The sequence below is a fragment of the Calonectris borealis genome, chromosome 7, assembly GCF_964195595.1.
Source record: "Calonectris borealis chromosome 7, bCalBor7.hap1.2, whole genome shotgun sequence".
In the NCBI taxonomy this organism is placed as follows: domain Eukaryota; kingdom Metazoa; phylum Chordata; class Aves; order Procellariiformes; family Procellariidae; genus Calonectris; species Calonectris borealis.
In genome coordinates, this window is record NC_134318.1 from 4604457 (window position 1) to 4618741 (window position 14285).

At 37.2% G+C, this 14285-nt stretch overlaps 1 protein-coding gene across 2 annotated transcripts in view; it reads right to left on the reverse strand.

Moving 5' to 3' along the window:
- PCDH15 (protocadherin related 15) overlaps positions 1-14285 on the reverse strand; it is an 827781-nt gene that overhangs the window by 619196 nt on the left and 194300 nt on the right. The window lies entirely within an intron of this gene.

Here is a 14285-nt window from a genome sequence, read left to right on the forward strand (position 1 = left end):
TCTTCACATATCTTTCTTCCACATTTTGTCACCTTCTCAAAACACTGCCTCATCTGCAGCTTGTGATGCAAAATAAGATACAATCAATAATTGCAGTTTTTTTGTCCATTTTTATTTTGTTAACTGCTACATTTTACATTTCTGCATGAAGCTTTTCCAGCTCTGTTTCACTTTTTAGGACCGCTGGTGTCTGAAGCAGTACAGGTTAGTTGTGCATCAACTACGTACATTTTTTCTTTTTACCTAATTGTAGTCAGTGTTACTTTCACCATATATTCTGATTTTATGTCTCCTCTCCCTCTCGTATTCCCTTGCTCTCTGCCTTAGTACTATTGACTCCAGGTGTTCAAAATCTCACGTGATAGATCACAAAAAGATTTATGATTTTTAAGGAAAAATCCTCAGGTGCTTGAAAATAGATTGGGATTTTTGGTCTTCCTTCTTCTGCCAAGCCTTTTGGGATTACGCGTTTAAAGCTTTGTTATGCTTTTCTCTGCAGCCATGAGGCTTGCAGTCTTGCTTATGTTTCTTAACGAAAGCTGGGATTCATATAGAATTATATAAAACTAGCAGCCACTAAGGAAAAGAAGTAGTATTTTAGGACTTTCTGCAATACAATTTAATGAATGTTAAAATTGTATTTGCAGTAGTTTTAGGCTTTAAAAAGAACACGCAAAAATCAGTACACCCCAAGCTCTGTGGTCATCTGGTGCACTTTTATTCACGGTCCCAGGGACTGCTCACTTTTCTGTGAAAGAGACTCGGTATCAAGGAGGACAATTTTGAACTCCTTCATGAAGCTGCATCTACAGTACACCACAGCAAAGTATAAGAGCCTGACAGTCTACATGCCTATTTTAGTACATGAGAGTACATTAAGAAAAGTATAGCCTATTCCTGAAGTTCTTCCAAAAGTAAGCCGTACTTCCTTATTTATAAAGCTATTACTGTATAACACTTATTTTTAGAAGGCCTGAAATAATCTTGCTCTTCTAGTCACCAATGCTACCCCCCAATCAGCCTAGTAGTTAAGTGTTTCTCATGGTTCATGATTCCCAAAAAAGGGCTTTCAGAATAATAAACTGTCCCTTAACACAGACCTTAAAGGTCAGTAGATAACTGAGCATGCATTACCAAAATATGAGTATTTTGGACACAGTTACAGATACAATCTTTCCTATAACATGCTATTCATCCTGTATGGTCACTACTAATCACAAATAATTTAGCTATTAAACCAATTGCAAAAGTGATGTTTAAAGGTATTTGAAGGCTTTCAGTATAATCATCCATATTCTCCTATTCACTACTTTCTAATGATTTTCTTTTGGGCCAGGAATTTCCCATTCTTGCTTCCTGCCTCTGTGTAAGCATTTAAAAATCTCCAGATCCTTCTAGTTAACATCACAAATCTCATCTATCAGAAACATTTTTGTGGACTGAGGAAACCTATAGCAGATCAGCTCATAGCTGGGAGGTTAGCTTTACACTAAAGATTTTTAAATGTTTCAGATGAGATTAATGTACGAAACAGCAGCATCTCAGATAGATTATAAGAAGCATTTGTGATCTCCTGAAACTATTAGACAATCTCTCCCACGCCACTGCATACTGTGCCGGAGTTTCCAGGTAGCCTTTATAGTTTCCTGGCGCTCAACGAAGAGTTTATCAGATTTGCATGACGGAGCAGTCACATCTAGAACTGATTCATCTGACACTGAGACAAGCAAGAAAAGGGCATTGCATGCCAAACATGCATGTTGCCACGACTGCACTATAAAGCAGAGCAGTGCTGAGACTGTTCTTCATTCATCAGAGGAAAAAGGACATTTTCTATAGACTTCAAGGTTCAGGACAGTTTAAAACATCATATCTTTCTGTAGTTCAATTCCTAATTAATGCGACGTTCCTGTTTTAAGGATGTATTTCTTGTAGAACCAATTTTTTTTTTACCATTATACATACACAAACCTTAACATATAGTTTTATATGTATGTATGTACTTATCACTTGAGTCTGATTTAATAAAACCACCAGGCCTTGTTAATAGTATTGAACATTGAAGGAATACTAGAATTCTTGTGTTTCTCTTCAGAACTTTTTTCCATCAGTAAGTTACAGTTCACGCACAAAAATTCCCTCTCTACAAGAGTGAAGACTCTGCAAGACAAAAAACCTCACACAAGTGTCTGTCTGAGGTCACGAGACTATCAGATACAGAGATTAAACACGAAGAACAACTAGAATCCCAGAGGTAAATAAAAAGTATTATAGACTCAGAATAAAATATTAGATTTAAAATATGAGAGATTATAAATACTGAAAAAAGGAAGTAAGGTTAAGCGGTCAGATTTAAAAAAAAAAAAAAAAAAGCACATTGTTTACATGATGCAGGTACATACTACCCAGGCTCGTTCCTGATGCTGTAATACCAACCAACATTCAGACATAGTCAGGTCACCAAAATCATAAGCCCCAGCAAATACAGTCATTTTAATAAGTTTCTGACTTAAACTATTTTGAGTCATTTTCAAGCTTTCTCAGAAAAAACTAGTTACTTGTCACTTTTATTTCTTTGAATCCTCAGAGACTCCTGTGATCATTTAATTTCCTTCAAAACTGAGCTCTTTAATAAGTAAAAGACCCCAAGAGCTAAGATTTTGTGAGTTACTAATGCTGAGTCACGCTAATGTCTACACCCACATATAATTTGTTAAATGCCACGAAATGATAAAGGGAAATGTAGCACAGATTTTCTAAAATAAATTTGCCAGAAATAAACCACATTTAAAAAAAAAACACTACAGGGAAAGAGGGGGGAAAGAGAGAATGCATGCATGAGCAGCAACTGGAATTAGTAGATTAGCATGATAATTTTATGTTACTAAACTAACCTCTTCATTTTTCAATGTCTATTTCAATGGCTACTCTAAGATTTACATGCTTTTATGTTGATGTTTTACTACATTTAAATAGATTCAAGATACATAAAGACATAACTAAAACATAGTCTAAGGTGAAAATACAAAACTGGCTGTATGGCCACATTTGATATTGTAAAGAGTAGGGAGAAATAATATTCCCGAGTGCAGCATTTCTATTAAAATAAGGTGCCAGTGGGTGCAGGTCAGAATTGCAGAGGAACACGACCAGGCGCGCACACACGGCTGGGAGGTAGCAGAGACGGGGGCAGCGGTACAGCCTCAGCTTAAAAGCAGTTCCCAAGGGAAAGAAGGAGCAGGCCCTCACTTCTACCTTTCTTCACAACAGCCCTCACGAGCCATGGAGCTGACCTTGGACTCAGCCAGCTAAATTCTAACTTTGCCAATTAAACTCCTAGAGGGGCAATGTGCTCCGGGTCCTGACAACGGCTGAAGAGGTCATTCACTAAGATGTTTGAGAATTAAATTATTCAGTATATTAAAGAACACACAGATATTCCTTTTCCCCCCACCTGTTTTTTTCTACCCAGTGCAGCTTGGAATAACTAAGGTCTGAGTCACCTTTACAACATTTGCAGTATGGACATATATAAGCAACCCAATTGTTCATTGTTATCAAGCATTAAGCCTACTTAACCTCCTCTTTTTTTCAAGCTATTTTACTCCTAAAGCTTTTTTGTGGTATGAAAGTTATTTAACAATTTCCGATCCTTCTATTTCAGACTGATACAGCAGACTATAATCTACTAGTTCAGTGGTCTTCATGAAAACAAAACATACTGTGACAGTAGTTACAGTTTCTACCTAAATACAGAGTTTCTGCCTAAAGAAGGCATTTAGTTTTCTCTTTAAAAATAGACTTGCATATACAATCCTTTAATCTAGATAATGTTCCACTAGAAGGATGATGTCATTAAGCATACACAGATTTTATTCACACACACACAAATATGCATGCATGTATATATGTATAATTTACATTAACACAAATGTAAATTGTTGAATGGTGTAATTAAATACACACAGCAGATGAGTGTCAGATACCATATTTTTAAATCAACTTTGTAGCTGGACAATTCTGTATTTGAAATGGATTAGAGCACACTAACTGCATAGATTTGGCACTAGCTGACGTGAGAGCATGAAAGTAGCTATGAACAATGATGAAAAAGCTTGATTTGCTATCACTTGCTAACCAAGATAATTTGGGAGAAATCATACAACGTTAACATGTTATGTTCCTTTATCATTTCTCCTCTGCAAGATCACAGACCTCTGCACACCTTCAGGAAAACTGTGCAGCAGGATGAAGGAGTTACTTACCTTTAACGCCCTGGTTCTGCCCCAAAATGCTACATGTAAGCTCTAGGTATGTGTTTCATACACCTCGATTTCACTTCTTGTAAACCTTGAGTAAATAGTTGACATACAGACAGATTTTTGCTTCTTTATGGAAGCCATCTGTGTTTTTTCAGGTGTTCTCACTAGCTTTCATTTCACCCTTTAATAGCGTATCCAAAGACTGCGTGTTTAGGGGAAATTGGCAATGAACTCATTATCCATACATCGATAAAAGTTACTTGCACTTGAACTTCCCTACCTACCTTTTTCAATAGAAAATAGTTTGGGGTTAAAAGATTTTAAGCTGCATTGCCCCCATTTTAAAAGAAAAAACAAACCAACAACAAAAAAAGTTAGCTAATTTGGTATCAGGTATTTCTCTTCTTTATTTTCCATTTTAGGTATTTAAATATTGGAGTTGAATGCTTTATCCATGGACAACTCCATGAACCAAGGCAATGCTCTCATCAACCAAATTTTCAATGTTGCTTTTTTTCAGGATGGGTTTTGTCTGTTTTTATTATTTTCATTATTTCATACTTGCTTCAGTCTCTATGTTCATACACCAACACCACATGCTTGCTCTTTTATTCCCTGCCATCCCATCTTTAATATACTATGGTATACCACTACTTTCTTCTGAATGAATTTTTTTTCTTGATTTTGGGAAATGTCTTCCTTCCCTGTCTCTAAATCCAATTGTTGTCAGGTTTAACATGACGAGAGTCAAGATTCACTGGGTTCTGAACTGTAGCTTGTTCTTAAACGTGAATGTGGACTGTTGCTGAATAGTTTTTTTTTTTTAATAATCTTCTTTCCAATCTCTATCTCATCTTCTGATGAGTTATTTGCTTACACCAAAAGATAATGTGTAGTTTGATTAAAGATGATTAAAGATGGGTATTTTTTTCCTACACAGAAAAAGTAGATAAGGTACTTTGAAAATAGTTTAAGATTTCATCATTCATACTAGTGAAAGTTCCCACATAAGAATTGCTGCAGTTAGTACTTGGCTGAATGAAGTTCTCCACAAGCATTCAACTCAGTTCACAATTTGTGTCCCACCATACTTTGTGAAAAACAGACCATGGATTAATGATGCTGTGTATGCAAAAGACTGTAAATGTTGGGAGAATAATTTGTAATGCCCATGCAGATTAAAAATAAAATGTATCAAATATTATACTAGCAATGAAAACAAATATTTAAATATAAAATATTTAAGTTCAAAAAGAAGCAGCAAATTCAAAAGAAAGGAAGTTATTACTGCAGCAAGTTTTTTTCTATTAAAATCTCTCCACTTCTTTGTTAAAAAGAAGAGTGAGTACAATGCATTTATGCTGGGTTTTGACTTAGCTTTGTGTCTGTCATACAAGGGAAGTAAATAAATGCAAACAGAAAACATGACATGTAAAAACACATAAAGTACTCTCATACTCACATGAAGTTTAACCTTAAATATGAAGCAAATTGCTCAAAAGGAAAAAAATTGAATTAGGGACTTAAAAAAAAGTATGACTGTTACAACTGCTCAAGCAATGTATTACCACCGAATGTATTGACAATCAAGCTCTCTTATAACACTAATTTTAAATAGATAACATTAATTTATAAATAAGTGGGTTTCGCATTACATCTAATATCCCTCTTGCTCACCATACAGCACACAGTAATTAGAGCCCTTGTGAAATCACGCTTCTAAAAACATCGCTTTCCTAGGCACAATTAGTTGATTGCCACAATTAGTTGATTGCTTCAGCAACTAAAGTAAATGCTTGTTCACAAAAGCAGTATTTCCAGTAGCCTGATCAATAGGATCACTTGGGAGTTGTACAGATTCAGTACCTGTTAAGATTTAGCCTGCTATTTCTAACTTTTACTTCTTAGGGTATGGAAATTTGTCTACATTGCAGAAATTTGGAGAGAGGGTTGGCTACCCTACTGCAGACATTGTATACCAGCAGTTTCACACATAGTCACACATCAGATCACCAATAAGGAGAAGAAATTAAATTAAATGCAGACAGTTTACGTCAGGGCATACAATGCAACACAAATGTCAAGGACAAGGTGCCTTTCTCCAGCTCTGATACCACAGATGTGAAAATCCGTAAACCCCAAGCTGAGGTTGGGGAGATGCAGAGAATTTCGCATCATATCACAGGCATTGAAAAAGTTGTTTTTCTTGTTTGCTCTTTATAAAAGCTGAGACAAAATTTATTTTTCAGTCTTTCTCTAAGACACTAGGACAGAGAGTCTGACAGTTTATACTGTCAGGACGACTTCAGACTCTCTACTGCATGACATTGTAATGAAGGAAATACCAGTTTCACCAACAGCTCAACTACCCTAGTGGTTAGGTTTCATCCATCTTTTTCACTAGATTTGCCAGCAAATTTGCCTTGGGTATGATATACATCTGCAGAATTTAGGACATGATATTCACAAAATTCTAGCTTTCAAACACAAATTTCATACATCTATTTCCTCACAGGGAAAATAATTTATTTTCCTGTACATCCTATAGCCACTGGGTAACAACTGAGTATGTCGGGCTAGGCCAGCTTGCAGCAGTCTTCCACGTGCTTGTACCATTAGGTATTGTTCATAACAGCGTATGGACACAGCACTCTCAACCTTTTGTCTGTCAATTCAGAAATACACAGTGGGACATAGCTGAGGGAATGTTTTGAATGAAACCATCTCTGTATTGACCTATAACTGTTATTGTATAACATCAGGAAAAGGTCCAAGGTGCCGATTCCTCACTGTCATTAGAATGGCAGTGTTCCTACAAAGCACATTTTAGGCAACTAACTGAAAAATATTGTGGAGCAAGGACCTTGGTAGCTTCCATGAAGCTTTCAGGCTTGTAGGATCAAGCTTAATTTTATAAATTTATAAATCACAGGAATTAATATTTTGCAATACCTATGCATTAAATGAACTGATGTTGGGCGAGATTAGAGGTCAAATTCTATAAATTTCATAGACCTTAACTAACAAAGCAGGAAAAGATAAATATACATTTTAAAAATATATTGGTCAGACTGAGATATAAAATACAGCAAAGGTGTTGAAAAGATTTTTATACTAAATGCCAATCTCTATCCATTGTAAAATAAATCCTCAAAAGTTAACTGATTGCCCACTCTCTTTTATCAAAAATAAACAAAGTTTAACAGATCTTTGAATTGCATAACACACAAACTTTGCACCCAATTTTAAGACTAGAGACAGAGTGACTTACACTTTCATGCCATGTCCTTGTAATCTTGAAGGAATCAGAAACACTTATTACAGGCATAACATACAGGATTTTTTTAAATAGGTTTGATTATGCAAGCCTGTTGGGTTATAAAAGGAGATGGAAAAGCATATCTACTGCTCCATGCAACCAGTCTATAATTATACTGGCAGTATTGTGTATGAAGCATATGCAGGAATGCCCCCCCCCCCCCGCCCCGTGCAAAACAAGTGAACTATGTACCCTGCTCATAGAGCTGGAGATGTGTAAAAAAAGAAAGGAAACAATTTTATAGAGAGATGGAGCTGTGAGGAACTTGGGGGAGGGGGGAGGAAGAGAGAGGCATTTATCCATGGGCTTGTTTTAAGCATATATTATTGCAGTGTGCCATACTGAACACTTGCCAATGTGTAAATCCTTGACTCACCCGCCATTCCCTGGCAAGACTGATCCCTAGATTAAAGAAAACTCAAGCGGAATTAAGAGATTATTAAAACGTAAAGCTGACAATAACCCAGAAGGTGGGTGTCTCCTTACTTTAAAGGAATGTGAAAAAACATTTTAGGATTTTACTGTTAATCTCATTTCTGGAACTGTTTATTTTGTTTTCAGAAAAACACTAGTTGTTTTCAGTTCTGAAAATCAAACTCATCATTACCACAGAAGCACTACCATAGATGCACACAGTTTCCACAGTCTACCGTCCCACTCAAACTCTCACCAAGAACAGGCTAGTAACGCAGTGAGGCTTTGGATTGTTCATAATGCTCCTCCCTTTCTGTTCTGAAACATCGTTGGGGGAAACGGAATACACTCTCTTCCTCCGTAGCTCTAATATTTTGCTTTGGAAATGTAAGCAACTACAAAACCACTCCCTGAACACAAATATAAGAGGATTAAGATGGTACTGTTGCAGAAACGCTCTTCTGAACAAATAAAGGAAAACTGCAACAGGCTGGCAGCAGTCGCAGAGAACGCTCCGCCCTGTTTGTAACAGAGAGCAAACGCCCAGGCAGCGCAGCAAGGGGACCTTGCTGGCCCACCCACCCATGGCAGCACCCTCCTAGCTGAACTTCAAGGATAACACTGTGTCGTCCCTGAACAAACAACTGGCCTACACTACTGATTTCTGCCAGCAAATCTGTGTCAGTACAGGGTGTGAAAATATCCTCCATTTGCAATCCTCAAAGCATAAATGTACCCCTAATGATTGAAGAACACCTCTGCTGCTTAAGCCTGTGTTTTCAAAGAGCTGGTATAATGATGCAAATAACACAGATCATGTATTTCAGTTTGTCACAGTACGCTTTGCAATCACATGAAGAAAATTGATTCTGTTTCATTAGCAAAGTGAATACATGAATATGAGTAATTAATGCAATTATATCAAAGATGAAAATGGTTAGGTCTTAAGTAGTGATTAAAGGCACATCTGGGAGGGGGTATAATTTTGGAGAGAAAAGTTGCACTTCACAAACGTGAGTGAGAAACTAGAAAAGAGCAAATGCACAGCGATGGCATTCAAGCGGAAGGCCTATTTTATCAGATAAAACCAACTCAACTAGAAAGCTTACCTTCAAGGTAAGTGCTACTCCAACCAAGAAGTGAATTTGAGACCCATCCCTGGTTACTTCCACGAGGAAGAAACATGATGATAAACAAATCTCTCTGACACCAGCCTGCTTACAGTCCATGAAGGCACAGAAATGCTGCTCTACTGAACAAAAAGGAAATAAAAGAACAGCCATCAGCTTCCTTACAATTTCCAAGCCTGTTTCCTCGACAAGGTACTTGAGAACTCTCTAGGAGTTCTGCCAACCTCACCATCTCTCTCTGACAGCTTCTCCCTCATCTCACGTTTCTGATTATCCTCCTACATCTGCAACCTAACAATATCCCAGATCCCACTGGCTATCAACCATCAGAGGAAAGCTGTGTTGTTATTAATGCAGCAGTTGCTCTTCTCAAACTACTCTGTTGGTTGGAGGCTTCTATTCCTCAGCCAGCTCACTGCTGAACAATTCTATTCTTCTCTCCGTTCAGTATGAATACACGGCACACACTTCATGCCAGTTGGCATTAAAGTCTGTCCTGACATCAAAGCGCTCTCACTTAGAGTTATAAGTACCTTCCAACTTAAAATAATTACACTCTACTAGTTAAAGAAACACGCGGAACAAGGATGGCAGTCCTGAAACCTTAACATTTCATATTCAGTTGAATAAATTCAAATGAGTTAATGAAAAAAATCCCCCTAGCTAAGCAACGCAAATCAAACCAACTCAAACCAAACAGACAAAACTGCCTACCCCATGCTTTCTTTTCTTATCCCAGGTAAGGGGTTCGGGACCACAGGTTCAGCACACAGACAAAAGTATCCACTACTGAGAGAGTCTATCGGATCCAACCCCTACCGGTTCCTGGTTTGAAACCAGCATCTCGTTTTCATCTCTGCCACACAGACATACTGGAAAACTAAGAGCTCTGATCACATTGTCAAAACGCATCGAACATTGATTTCCACATCACGCAAACGATCTCTCAAATAACCCATAACATTCAAAAGAAATTTCAGAAGAAATTAAGGTGAACTATGTTCCGCATATTCCAATTAATTTATTAATGCAAAAGCTGAAATCAACTTTCAACATCATTATTTTAGTTTTAGTATTAAAATGAACAGAACATGTGGAACAGGTTTGTGCATTTATTTATCTGCGTGTTAAAAACATCATCTTAATGGCAGCCTCTTTTGAACTGGCTAAGCAATTAGAGTAGAGGTTTTATGGCACAGGCTGCAGCAGGGACCTGCTTTCCTGTGACTCTACAAATGGTTCATTGGATTGGTGTGGAATGCAAATACAAGTAAAAAAAGACAGAAAAAAATGCCACTGTTCCTAAAACGTAGTTGCCCTTTAATGTATTCTTACAGTCCAGCATCTACTAATGTTAATAATCGATGTCAGATGGGCTTTGCTCAGAACCAACTACTGCTCTTAAAAGCAATAGAAGGTCTTCATGCACCAATGTGGAGCAAAGCTGTAATGGATTTTAGTCATATCAAGAGACTTTTATAGAACTAGGAGTAAGGTGTTTACACTGGAGTTTGAGGAGGAACTGTTGGCCAATAGAATAGAAAAGGGAAAAGAATACCTGAATACCAATTCTGCAGTCAGTCCTACCACTTGCTCTTTAAAGACACAGTGTCTGAAGAGCGAGACATGATGTCCGGTCTTGCTTAGTCTTTATCTCTTTTTTTTAATCTGTGATAGCCAATCCCTCTTTTTTGGTTTTGTTTTGGGTTTGGTTTGGTTTTCTTGTTCATCCTTCTGCTATGTTCCTTTAAAAAGGCTGCGGAAAACTGCGGTGCGGAGGGAGGCAAGCTCCCCCAGTGCAGGCTACGGCAGGCAGCAGCAAGTTACAGCACAAGGAGCAGAGAACCTGCTGCACTGGGAGAAAAGGAGAGTGCTGAGGGCAGCAGGTGCAGACTGTCAGGCCTTGCAGGCAAAGGAACAAAACCTCCCAGGAATCAGCAAGAACCAAAAAATATTTGCTATATCTCAGCAAGTTACTGTGTTGGCTGAAATCAAGGACCCATTATGAAAGTCAAGGGCAGTATGAGGTCAGATGCTTAGAAACCCTCTGTGTTTCTTTTCTGTTACTTGGAATTTTCTCTATCTAAAAACTAAGCACTCAAGTTTTTATTCTATCAAAACCTGGCTTTATTTAGTATTTAAAAGCGTTTCAGTCATCTTTAAGAAACTCACTTTAACGAGAAGGCCTAGGCAGATTCCCTTCAAAGCTCTGGTTGACTTTGGGGTGTCAGCACAGCACTACACAGCATCTCAAGTGCATTATGTACACAGACCATCCACGTTCACCCTTTTTCAGCGTCAGGAAAAGTTGAAGGATCACATGACACACAATATATATAAACATTAATAATTCTGATGTTTCTCTTGCAACATGTGAAAGCCAGCACTGCAAAATGACTTTAACGCCTGCCAAACTATATGATTTCCACAGGCAGTATTTTGGCTCAAAGCATGGGTCTACGGGTGCAACAGACAGCAATCATCTCTCAAGTTTGACAGACCATTTCATGCCTTACTTGAAAGTCAGTTTGTGTGCTGAAGGTGACTCCTCCTCCCAACCTGACTTTGGGCTAGACCAGCAGGTGACCTTCCAGAATAGCAGAAGATTCCCTCCAAAGCTGGAATCCCATAAAAACCTCTCTTGTGCTACCAGTACGCAGGCCTCGCTTGAAAATATCATTTCGTATCAATTAAATAACCATAAAGAAATCAGACATTTTAATGACATCATCTTCATCCAGACTTGCCACTGTCACTATACATGCACAAGGGTAGGATGATTTTTGAGATCATTCTAGCTCAAAATAAGATCAAGCTTTGCAATTTACAAGATTAGAGGAGAGAAAAAAAAGCCGTTCTAAATTATACTTAACAATGACACATTGCAGTTTGAGAAACTCAGTAACATAAATTAGTATTAGGTTTCTGAGCAAATATGCATCTTGACAAGAGCAACCATCATATAATTACATAAGCAAATGAGAAATATGTTCATATTCTAAGTATTTGTATGCAAGTTGATATCAGTTGCACTTTAGAAACAAATAATTAATTCCCAAGCTAATTTGAGCAATATAGTCTACCAAATTGAGCCTGAAGCTTGAAAAACCAAAGTTCTGCAGGAAGAAGCTAGTCCTCTAATTTCCTGCATGACTGGAGACACAAAATTAAGACAAAGTGTCATTTTATTAAGGCTCAGAAAACAGCTTTTAAAACTAAGGTGGCTTTTAATTCTTCAGCTTCCAAGCTTTTAGAAACAAACACTTGTTTAAAACATCTCAGTGACGCGGCTTAATGGGCTGAAGGCAATCTCTGTTAATGGTGTCTGCTCTGGAATGGAATGGATTTCTCTCTCAGTGCCTTTAGCTTGGAAATAGCTAATACCTCTTTCTCCAACTTACTATTATTAGTAATTACAGGGATGAGAAATTATCAGTCCAACTTAGATGACATCTTATTTAAACTTAAGACTATTTGTGTGCTCTAGGGAGTTTTGCTGTTGTCCAGAATGAAACAGTTGTTAGAAACTTAAAGGTACAAAACCATTCCTCCTCTAATTATGCATTTCATGCATTGCTAAACTCCTTAACAAAATGGAGTTAGTGTTTTGTGGCTGACACATTATCATATGTGTGGAAAATCAGTGCGTATTCTAGTGACTAAAATGAAAAACTACCAGACTGAAGACTCCTGATTTAAATAGGTACGTTATAGCAATAATAATACCAGATAATGACAACGGAAGGTACCAAAAAAGGCTTCCTAAGGTTTTTGAAAAACAAAACAAGAAAGCCTCCGTTACACTCTGTATTTCCTCAACATAACATATTTCAATAAATAGGTATCTTTTAAAATGACCAGTTATCTTGAAATGATTTTTTAAAATATTTAAAGAAAAGCTCTCTAGCTTTGTGAGCTATGCAGGCAGGTAAAACCATGTTTCTCAATGTAAAAGCGCTATAGCTATACAGCAACGGATCTGCAGAATGGACTAGACATTTGACATGAAAGAAATGTTTTGTGAGAATGATTGCCTTTACTCAGGGCGGATTAAAAAAACACCTTTAAAAATGTAGAATACTGTACCACATTTCAGTGCTACATTGATACAGACTTTTTTCATTTATTTATATATTACAAATGGAGAACAATCACTCAATTCATGCCTCTAACTATGACTGATTACAGTAAATCTGAACTCTGCCTCTGTTACTCTCTTTTACTTTCTCTACCGTTCTTTTTCTTACTGCTACTTGACCATCTCAATATTCTTTTAATTATACCATTTGTCTGTACCAAAGGTACAGTTCTATCAAAATCAAAAGAGCACTGAAAGCATCAACAAAGACATACACATATCGAGGTAATTCTTCATCCCACATAGCTACACTCTAAAACAAAAATGGCTACTACTTGGGAATTCCCATGCTTCTTTCTATTGGAAGGGGAAAACTAAATATCAAAACATTTTTTTACTTACTTATTTTTCTGACAACTGTTTCCCTGAACACAACTAATAATAAAGCAAGACCACCGCTTTATTCATTATTTCCAAACATCTCCCCTGGGCAGCAACCCAACATCAAAATATTTTACCATCAGTCTCTTAGCATCTTACTATTTGTGGTTGTCTGGCTATTTATGGCTCCTTGCTGCCCTTCTCCTCAGACTTCTGTAGTCTCTAGATACAGCCATTAGCATACAACAACCCTAGTTGTGGCTTATCTCTAATAACACCATAATGCATAAGAGTAAAAGCCCAGATTGCTGGCCAGCTGGACGAGAACCTGTGTTGATACAATTGTTCCCTTTGTCTCTATGTATTTGTGTATTTTATAATTAAACAAATTGCTTGAACATTTTTTACTTTAAAGTTCAATGTCCATCAGTTAAAACAGTGCTTCATCTGACCTCCACTCCTGTACATTTAGGACATTTCATTGTTTATCATACTTTTAGCAATTGATCTTAACAGCTCTTACTTCTTTTCTTTCCCTCTAAATATGGTATACTAGTTCACAACAGGCTATGTTTACCTTGTTAGTCCCCAACTTTAAAGAGAAATACAAGCTCATACCTTTAGGTTCATATTTGTGACAACAGCAGATCAATGTTTGATTTGCCATCTGCTTTGAGTACCTCTTATATAGTCATTTCTCC